Source organism: Lissotriton vulgaris, chromosome 7 (genome assembly GCF_964263255.1).
Source record: "Lissotriton vulgaris chromosome 7, aLisVul1.2, whole genome shotgun sequence".
Taxonomy (NCBI): domain Eukaryota; kingdom Metazoa; phylum Chordata; class Amphibia; order Caudata; family Salamandridae; genus Lissotriton; species Lissotriton vulgaris.
Window position 1 is genome coordinate 806,871,201 of NC_141695.1, and position 11,526 is coordinate 806,882,726.

At 46.3% G+C, this 11,526-nt stretch overlaps 1 protein-coding gene across 2 annotated transcripts in view; it reads left to right on the plus strand.

Annotated features, from left to right (window-relative positions):
- Window positions 1-11,526, plus strand: part of USP36 (ubiquitin specific peptidase 36) — a 726,079-nt gene that overhangs the window by 532,631 nt on the left and 181,922 nt on the right. The window lies entirely within an intron of this gene.

Here is an 11,526-nt window from a genome sequence, read left to right on the forward strand (position 1 = left end):
TGTCCTGCTGCAATTGAGGAAACCTGTGCTAGTGTGATACCACTTCTCCTATTCAATGTCGGTAACAAAGAAACTGATCCACAACCTTTTATGTGCCAGTTCATCAGTGCTGTTGAGATCTGTGCTGTTGATGCCTCTTAGCACATCTGTTGGACTTTGCCCAGTATGAAGATTGACTTTCACTGCTACCAGTTGAGAATTTGTGAACAGGAGTCACAGGAAAAATGTGTGACACAGTAAAGCTGTAGTTACCAAATTTCCCCATGTAATGTGAAGCTTTCAGGTCGTGTGGGCCCTTTAGCATAAAGCTTTTTTACATTTGGGGCATCTACACTAATATGGAAAGTTCTATTATGAAAGTCACAGAATGCGAAATGCTTTTGATTTAAAAGCCAGGATTGAGTGGAAAGTTAATACATGTTGTGGGATGGCTTGGAAGCTATGGTAAAAATCTTGTGCCAGAAAACTGTGCACTTAAATCCTTGTTTTGCCACAGGATCTTGCATGAAGTTTGGTGGATGGAATACTCCATCTCAAACATAACGGATGTCCTATCTGCCATAATGAAAGTGCCTTCTAGCCTATGGCAATTGTAATGCAACAGGCTGTATATTCATCACATTTTGACCCAGTTTCCCATCAGTCAAGCTGTGAGTAAGTTTGTAGTTTCTTCTCTGGTAAACAAGCTCATACCTAGGAGCACTGATTGTCGGAGGCTGAAAACTTTTTTTAGGTTAATATTTTATTGGCAGTGCACATTCTAGTTAACATACACGTGATCAGCCACTCATGGTGAGTAGACTAGCACCTGTAGCTTTCACAGATTCTTGTCCTTTACAATAGTTTGAGCATTCTTGAAATATTGGGCCCACCTGGTTTCCTTGTGTCTATTTTTCTCTCAAGCAGAAGACCTACAAGGTGATTGCCCTAGTGCTCCCCACTCTCACTAACACTTTAATGTTTATCTTGCACACATTTTCGATACCTTTCAAGGCTCGCAAATTAGCATTCACTCAATTGCTGAACAAACAGAAGTTTATATTAAATGGTTCTTGTCCTCTGATGACATAACTTCAGAGTCTCTTGAAACATCAATGCAGAACAGCATATTCTTTTGGCAATACTCAAAGTTCTTCTGATTAGTACTGTTAACTGCAGATTACTCACCTGTTGAGTTCCCGCAGGTGCCAGACTGGATCCAGTTTTTTCTTTTCTTCAAGAGCTCGAACTATAGGAGCTACACCCGGTCTCCTGAAGTGATGACAGAGAGCCATAGATATGTACCACCCCAGCATACTGATATCTATGACCTTCGATGTGGATTTGCAGCTTTGCCCACAAACTTTTTGTTGGTAATTTCTAAACAAATAATGACAATGTGCATAGGGAAAAGGACTCCTCTGGGGACTACAGGTTTTATGTCATGCCTACAGAAAACTTATGTTGGTCACGGATTCACACAACACCTGCATCTGGTGCTTAGTGTTCGAGACATGTGGGCTGCTGAATTCATATCTGTGCATAGATCGCCGCCTAGTGTTGGGTCCGGATGATTGCACATTGTTGTCCTGGAAGAGTCATGGAAGTATCACGAGATAGGTGGCTCCTCCCTCGGACTACAGTGCGCATGGGCATCCTCTCCATCCTCAGATTGTTTTTTTCCGCCATTGGGTTCGGATGTACTTTCCAGCACTCCAAGTTCGGAATAAAGACAAACTTTTCTAAAGGCCAGAAGGCCTTCGACTTCTTCGGTATTGTTCTCGATCGATACCGATAACCTTCTTCACCATTTGCTTGCACTCCGGTTGTCGAATCGGGCTGTTAGGCCTTCTCGACGCCACGTGGAGGACCGACGGTCGATGGAACGAAGTCCATTCAAATACTGCCCGCAGTGCAACTCTAAGTTCCGCACACAGATAAGCATCCCGTGTGCAACAAATGTTTATCTCCAGATGATAATGAAGATAATTGCCTAGCTTGTGCCCCGTTCCAATCCAAAAAGACGATCTGGAATCGACGGGCGGCAAGGCAAGAAATGCAGAGGTCGGCACCAGAGCCCGAGAATATCTTTGACGACGAGGAGGAACTAGTTGACGCCGAAGACTCGGATCGAGAGGAAGATAAATACTCCGAGCACGACTCTGAATATTATATCGTCGATGTCGAAGAATACGATCAAGATATTGTAGCTGTCGAAGACGACTCCGATGACCGCGCGGAGCGAACCGTGAGTACACCGCCCCATACAGACACTACACCGATATCAGAGACTCAGTTCGAGGCATCGCCAAAGGGCCTTGGCCAAGATCAAAATACTGGTTCTACAGCCCCGCCATACCGCCCGGCTATACAAAAAAAGCCTTCTGAGACACGTAATCCAGGGCCGGTTCCATCGAAACCGAAACTCATCGACACGACAGTCTTCGGACCGAATGTCGTCAAACCGGAGGTGATAAAGGTGATAAAGCCAAAGGGCGCCGACCCGAAGGCCACCTTTCCATATACATCTTTGAAGCCCAAGGCCGTCGAATCTACCTCGAAGCCAAAGCCCGTCGACTCGAGCAAATCGGGTTCGACTGTCGAAAAAGGAAAGAAGCATGTCGAAGAAGGCAAAAGGGCTACGCCCAAGGCGGTCGTCGAACCAAAACCTAAGGTAGACCATACCAAATCGGTCGAGCCGAAGCCCATCGATCCCAACAGGGGCATCAAGCCAAAGCCGCAGGCTCCGAAGACATCTCTACCACCTAAACAAGTTACCGAACCGACGAAACCGCTCGGTCCGAAAACAGTGGTGAAACCTGTAAAAGCCTCCAAAACAGATCCAGGCACCAAAAGCGGTCGAACCGATTAAAGGCATCGAACCGAAGAAAGTCAAACCAAAAACTACGGTGCCAAGGCAAAAGACTGTGGAAGAGGAGATCATCCATCCAGACCCCTCCACAGAAGATCAGTCAAAACTATATATTGACCCAAATACTGGGAAAGTTTATAGAAGAAAGAAGACCAGTGCCTACTGAAGACTTTTCTAGAATTCCACTCAAAAAGGAGAGACTGTGCTACCTCTCCTATTCTTTTCCAACCTATCTCTCCAGCTATGCCTGCTACTCCATATGCACCATACTCACCTGCACGCTCTGACTACAACCCAGATGCAGATCAGGATGCAGATGTGGGTTTTGGATATCCACAAAACCCATATGTAAACCCCAATACACAGCCATGGGGGGGTGGAGGTGAGCCAGACACTGAGGGGGCTCTACCCATTAAATACCCTACTGTATACCCAGCTATGCCATCACCCACAGAAGACACTGTGGCTTTTAACTCCTTAACCGCATCGCTGCTGCGGCGATTTTTGCGCTGTGCGGCTTTTTTAAAAAAGCAGCGTTACATGACGAGCTCAGCTCATCATCAGCACACGCCACCCGTGGCTGATGACGAGCTGAGCTCGTCATCAGCAGGGAAGGGGTTAATAGACGGAACAGCAAGCTACCATAATGTAGACATGCATTCAGATGCGATAGAAGAGGACTTTCTATTTGATACGCTAGTAACATCAGAATGAAGTGTCAAAACTCTTCCCATGTTAAAGGGCGTCCTAAAACACACAAATGATATATTCAAAGACACTGCTAGAGCACGTGTCATCATCCCTAGAATAGAGAAGAAGTATAAGGCTGCACCAGTAGACCCTGCATACATCAGGGGACAACTGCCTTTAGACTCATTGGTGGTATCCAACGCACCAAAGCGTGCTAATTCACAAACAACTGGAGAGGCGGCTCCTCCTGACAAGGAGTCCAATATTTTAGAAGCATCAGGCAAACGAGTAGCAGCTCAAGCAGCAAACTCATGGAGAATAGCCAATACACAGGCCTTGCTGGCCAGATATGACAGGGTGCACTATGATACTTTAGAGGGACTTCTCCAATACTTACCTGAGCCTTACAAGGAGCAGGCAGATGAACTGATACAAGAGGGAAACCTCATCACCAATGCCTCCATTAAGTGTGCTCTGGACGCGGCAGATACAGCTGCCAGATCTATCAACACAAGCGTACTGCTTAGAAGGCAGGCATGGCTTCGCATATCTGGATTTAAAAACGAAGTACAGGCCACAAATCCTTAACCAGCCTATAAATCCAGATTTCTAGTTTGGTCCAGCAGTTGACTCAATTCTGGACAAAATGAAAAAGGACACCGAAACGGCAAAGTCCATGGGAGCTCTTCAGTCGCAACAACACAGAAGCTCCTTTCGTAGCTCCAATTATAGAGGAGAAGCGCGAGGTAACACATCGCAGCAATCCTCCACTTACAAAACTAATACGCAATCCACATACAGCAATCCACATACAATAAAAACACAAACCGGGGTGGATACAGAGGGAATAATACCAAGGGCAGAGGTCGTGGAGGCAATGCCAATAGATCCTCCACTAACACCAAGCAGTGACTTCTTGGCACTACCCCCAGACCATATAACACCGGTCGGGGGAAGACTACAACAATTCCTGCCAGTATGGTTAGACAGCACTACAGACGGATGGGTCAGGCAAATTATCCAGCATGGCTATTGCCTAGAACTCACGTCAACACCACCCAACATACCACCCGTGCACCGTCCAATGTCACAGGAACATATAACATTACTGCAGCAAGAGGTCATCAATATGCTACAAAAGGGGGCCATAGAACCAGTCCCACTCAAACACCAAGGAACGGGAGTATACTCGCTATACTTCCTCATTCCAAAAAAGGATGGGTCTCTCAGACCAATATTGGACCTCAGGCCCCTCAACCTGTACATTTTATCAGAGCATTTTCATATGCACACTCTCCAACAAGTCTTACCACTGCTTCGCCAGGGAGACTTCCTAGCAACTCTAGAACTCAACGACGCATACTTTCATATACCAATACACCCTGCTCACAGAAAGTATTTAAGGTTTACTATTCAAGGACAGCACTACCAGTTCAAAGTCCTACCATTTGGTGTAACAGCTCCACGGGTGTTCACCAAATGCCTAGCAAAAATGGCGGCACATCTCAGGAGACAACACATTCATGTGTATCCATATCTGGACCATTGGCTAATACACGCACCATCAGCCCAGCAATGTGCCAGCCACATGTCCAAGACCATTCATCTCCTGCACAGCCTAGGATTCTCGCTGAACTATCCGAAGTCGCACCTGCAACCCTCCCACGTCCAACAGTACCTGGGAGCAACAATAGATACACTAGCAGCAAAGGCATATCCAAACGCAGGACGAATAAACGGAATGCAAATGTTAATCCAAAAGTTCATACCTCAACACTCATTGCCAGCTCGAGTGTTTATGCAACTCATAGACATGATGGCCTCGTGCATATTCATAGTCCCTTATGCCAGGTTACACATGCGTCCACTCCAGGAGTGCCTAGCAAGGCAGTGGAACCAGGCTCAAGGGCAATTACGGGACCTAGTGTTGGTGACCAGTCGAGCATACAACTCTCTGCATTGGTGGAATCCACAAAACCTTTGCAAAGGACGACTGTTCCAAGAGCCTGTCCCACAAATAGTGATGACAGCGGACGCATCCCTGCTAGGCTGAGGAGCCCATGTCCTGCATTACACAGTTCAATGACTATGGACTATACAACAGAAAAAGATGCACATTAACCTTCTGTTTTTGATGGCGGTCTTTCTAGCCCTAAAAGCATTCAAAAAACACTTATGCAACAAGACTGTGTTGATCCGGACTTACAACATGACAGCTATGTATTATATTCAAAAACAAGGAGGAACACACTCCCCACAGCTGTCGCACCTAGCTCAAAGCATGTGGAAATGGGCCATTCAAAGACAATCAAATAGCCGACCTGCTCAGCAGGCACAGTCAGCAGATGCACGAATGGGAGATTCACCCCAATGTGCTCCAACCATTCTTCCGGCAGTGGGGACAACCGGAGATAGATCTGTTTGCCACAAGCGAAAACGCAAAATGCCAGTACTTTGCAGCCATGTTCCCACATCCGCAGTCGCAGGGCAATCGGATATGGATGAACTGATCAGGCAAATTTGCGTACGCTTTTCCCCCGGCTCCATTAATACCGCTAGTGGCACGCAAAATGCGCCAACATTCGCTGACGCTAATCCTAGTTGCTCCCACATGGGCGAGGCAACCATGGTACACAACGTTCCTAGAACGGTCAGTGGTGCCTCATCAAAGAGTGCGACTAACACCCAGTCTTCTAACTCAGAACCATGGCGAAATCCAACACCCAGACCCGCACCAGCTGAACCTGGCGATCTGGCTCCTGAAATCCTAGAGTTTGGATACCTGAACTTGCCTCCAGACTGTATGAATATTATCAAAGAGGCAAGAAGACCCACTACCAGGGCATGTTATGCAGCTAAGTCATTTACTGGAAACGCTTCGTCATTTACTGTAGTAACAATGACATAAACCCATTAGACGCTTCAAGACAAAACATCAATTGCTATCTTTTGCACCTACAACGTTGCAATTTAGCCTACTCATCCATCAGGATACATCTAGCTGCGTTAGCAGCATATCTTCAAAACAGGCAACACCTTTCACTGTTTAGAGTGCCAGCAATTAAAGCATTTATGGAGGGACTTAAACGAGTAATTCCCCCAAGGCACCCACCTTCACCAGTCTGGAATCTAAACATCGTTTTAACCAGACTTATGGGGCCACCTTTTGAACCACTACACTCATGCGAACTACAATTTCTTACTTGGAAGGTGGCTTTCCTTATTGCCATTACTTCACTTAGAAGAGTTAGTCAGCTGCAAGCCCTAACTATTCAAGAGCCATTCATTCAAGTACATGCGAATAGAGTAGTTTTCAGAACAAACCCTAAATTTGTGCCAAAAGTAGTATCCCATTTTCATATAAATCAAACAATAGAACTGCCAGTGTTCTTTCAAAACCCACAGACAGTTGCTGAAAGGGCCTTGCATACTCTAGATGTCAAGAGCTCTGCTTTACTATATAGATAGAACTAAGGCATTTCGAAAGACAAAACAGTTGTTTGTTGCTTTCTCACCACGACACAAAGGCAACCCTATTTCAAAATCATGTATAGTCAGATGGATCGTTAAGTGCATTCAAATATGTTACTTAAAGGCAAAACGCACCTTAACAGTTCCCCCTAGGGCGCATTCTACACGCAAACTAGGGGCATCCATGGCTTTCGTAGGAAATATTCCTTTACACGAAATTTGTAGAGCAGCCACATGGACAACCATACATACATTTACCAAACACTACTGTGTAGATGTACACTCCAAACAGCAAGCTGCTGTAGGACAGGCTGTTCTCAAAACTCTTTTTCAGACTGCTGCAGCTGGCACGGACAACCACCGCTAAGGGAGATACTGCTATACATTCTATGCACAGATATGAATTCAGCAGCCCACATGCCTCGAACGGAATATGCTACTTACCAGTATGCATCTGTTCTTGGCATGTAGGGCTGCTGACATTCATATCGCCCACCCGCCTCCCCGGTGCCTGTCGCAGCTGTAGCATTCACTTTTTGCTTGGCCATCTCTTACTCCATCGCTGCCACAATGGCTAAAAACAATCTGAGGATGGAGAGGATGCCCATGTGCACTGTAGTCCGAGGGAGGAGCCATCTATCTCGTGATACTTCGAAGTCTCTTCCAGGACAACAATGTGCAGTCATCCGGACCCAACACTAGGCGGCGATCTATGCACAGATATGAATGTCGGCAGCCCTACATGCCAAGAACAGATGCATACTGGTAAGTAGCATATTCCTTCCAAGTATTTATCTGAGTCCTACGGAAAGTGCTTTCTGATTCACCCTAACGTTATCTGCCACCAGGGTGCATGAATCAAAGCTGTATGTCACCCAGTCCAAGACGAGAAGTGAGGTTGGCTGCTTTAGAAGTCCTCCTCCGCCTGATCTAAATCCTGGTCCAGTTCACCTTCCTCTGGTAAGTCCAAGATTAAGTCCAAAGACTAGTTTTGACACAAGCACAAAAATTGTAAGTGAGAATCCATTCCTCCCCACCACTTCTGCTCCAGGGAAGATGTCACAGTCTGTTTTATGGATCAGACTGTGCCTCTATTGTCAGATTCTGATAATGTTACTCAGTTGAAGCCTTTTCACAAACACCCCAATTTCCCGGGTCATTGTCAACTCTTTCACATGTTGTGAAATCCAAGGAAGTGATTTGGCTGCTTTTTCAGACCATTTTGTGTCCCCCTAGTGTGAATTTGGACCTCATGGATCTGCTGGGATCACCAGTAGGACTTCTGCCAGTGGTGCTGTCCCTGGCACAGACTGACCCCACTAGTCCCGCGCCTAACTTCTTGTCAGTCGCAGGCCATGTTGCAACACCTTTTCCTTGAGACTGTACCATTTTCAGCCGATTCAGACCAGACCTCTGCTCCAGTGGTACCGGTTTCTGGATCCAACCCCGATGCCAGTTTCAAATTGCTGCCCTTAGTGTGAGACTATACCCCTTGCCTTAATACCAGTATTATAGATGGGTGAAGGCCATATTTAGATCGCTTCTGCTGCTTTAAGGCTTTTTTTAAAGAAACACAAGGGAACCCTCAAGGTAATTAAGGACCTTGGGTAACAGTTATATATGCGAACAGTGGTCCTTAAACAGGTTAGATAACAGCAGGATAAATATAGACTAGAATCAATACTATATTCATGAATGTCCAGCCGGAAAAACAATTTAATAATGTAATGAATCCAAAAACATGGTTGAGAACAACAATCTAGTGGGACACAGTCCTGTATCCTCTAGGGAACATGACAATTACAAAACACACAAGGACATTTCAGGCAAGACAAGTGTAGCTTGTAAAATGTGATTTGTATCAAGCTTAGTACAAACAGTCAATGCACTTTTTTACACAGTGGATTAATGTGCAAGCTGTTTCATATGGGTCGACGACATTTCAATCCTTCCAAAGAGATAGTAGGATCATCATCAGGACAATGAATAGTGCATGCCTGATATGAAAGAAATTGTCTCAAAGCTTTGAGGTTCCAATTTCCAATTGAGTCCTAGGTTATAGAGAAACCAAAAGACCAGTCTTAACACTCAATTACAGTTTGTGACTTAATTGCAAAACGAGTTCCTCATCATAGTGACCGGGTTCAAGGTTAAGACCAAGTCTTTAGCGTGACAATGTCTACTTCTTTTTCAAGTCTTTGACTCGTGGTGCGCGAGGAATGTTCCATCGTCGGACCGGCTTCAAGCCTTGCGAGGCCTGTCACAGGCTGATGTCTGTGACGGACCCACAACTTTTGTGTGGCTTTGGTGTCTAGAGCACGACCACGGCCTGAAGTCGTGCTCAAGACCATCGTTCATTCCTAAAGTGGTTACAGCATTTCACATAGGACAAATGATCAGTTTGCCCACCTTTTTTCCACCTCCGCACCCTTCCAAGGAGGAGGAGAGACTCCACTGTCTGGACTCAAAACGTCGCCTGTCCTTCTGCCTTGATTGCACAAAAGATTTCCGGGTGGATGAACAACTCTTCGTTGGCTGTGGCGGTGACAAGAAAGATCGGGCTGTCCAAAAGTGCACCATCTCCCAATCGGTTGTCCTGTGTATTAAAACTTGTTGTGCTTTAGCGAATAAGGAACCGCCAGTGGGGCAGCATGCTCATTCCACTAGAGCCACGGCAGCTACTACTGCATTGGCATGTGGTGTTCCACTCCTTGACAACTGCCAGACAGCAATGTTGGCATCTCTGCACACATTCACCAGACATTACTGCCTGAATAGCCAGGTCCGGAAGGACAGCTGTTTTGCCTGTTCGGTCCTTCAGGGCTTTCTGGTGAGATCTCCTACATTGCTATTGCTGGAGTATCTATTCTGAGGTAAGGTATCTGTCTCTTTCAGATGAACAAGTACTTACCTTTGGTAAACTATTTATCTGTAGGAGACATAGGTTAGTTATAGATTCCTCACCGCCCCACCCATCCTCCCCTCAAAATGAATTCTAGTTATATGGTCTCCCTTCCAGAGCCCTAGTTGTGGCGCACCAGTGGTCAGTGTCTTTCATGGTTCTGCGCTTCTAGCGTGTAAAGTCATGTCAGAACTGACGCAGCATCATCCTGGAGACCATGACACCAATGACGGACGCGAAGTCTGACGCCACCCGATGCGCAGGGGTACTGCTAAGAAAAAATTCTCCAGATCCAGTCTGATGCCTGGGGGTAATTTTAAGGTATGCAATCTATAACTAATCTGTGCCTCTTGTTATAGAAGGTAAGTAACTTGTTCATCTGGGCTTTGTGGCATATTGGATTATAAAGTCTGCGTACAATGAGATTTGGTCCTCCCATTTACCCCCAATCAGTACTCCTCTTATTAGTTGATCCCTTCTGACTCATGCTACTGCGTGGAGCATGGGTGATAGCAGGCATCCCTGCCTTTTCCCCTTGTGTAACATTACTTGCCTGGAAACATCCTCATTCACCCTAACTCTGGCCAACGGTTCTGCCTATAGCAGCTGTACCCAGACCCCAACTTTTGGGCCGAAGCACTCCACTACCGTAAAGCGATATTGCCATTCTATACTGGCGAATGCCATACATGCGCCTAGAGGCAGCAGTACAGCGCTTTCCTTCGGCTCACTCTGTGGGACGTAGAACCCCATAGAGTTGCCGCCAGTTCAATTTGGTGCTCTAATGTGGCATGAATACGATTGGTCATGTTGAATTAAAGCAGGTCTCTTCCAGGGGATCCTCATCAATAGTCCTAAGCACATGAATATTCCCGCCCATGTGCGGGACCCCGGAAACATATAAAATATATATATATATATATATATATATATATATATATATATATATATATATCTATACTACTATTATAAAGAGAGAACTGTGTCCTTTGAGCCAGGTAAACTCGAAAAGTACACCACCAATCGCAAAACCCAATACTGTGTTGGAAGGGGGGGGTCCTGTAGATGGACATAGGCTATAACAAAAAATAAAAATAAACGTTATTTAAAAAATAAACAAAAAAAAAGTAGTCCCGAAGAAGTAGCGCCGGCCGTGTGCGCTAACAACGTGGACGTGCGTGCTGACATCATCTAGCACAGGGAGGAGCGGCGGACAGCAGCGGTGAAGTCGGGCTGAGATACATGAAGCGCGGGCAGGAGTGGAACGTGTGCGGCTCAGAGAAGCGATGAGAGGAGGCGGAACGAGGAGCGGTGAAGTCGGGCTGATGTGAGGAGGTGGAACGAGGAGCGGTGAAGTCGGGCTGAGGTAGGTGAAGCGCAGGAGCACTGGGAGGAGGCAGAACGTGTGCGGCTCAGTGAAGTGCTGGGAGGAGGCGGAACGTGTGCGGCTGAGTGAAGCGCGGGGAGGAGTGGAAATGTCGTGGCGGGGGCCGGGGCGTGAGTGCACGCAAGCCTGAAATGCTGCCCCCAGCCCCCTTCTGCCCCGGGCAATGCTGGGGCGGGCTGCTAGTACATATATATATGTGGAAAACATATATGTAGCTCTATATAT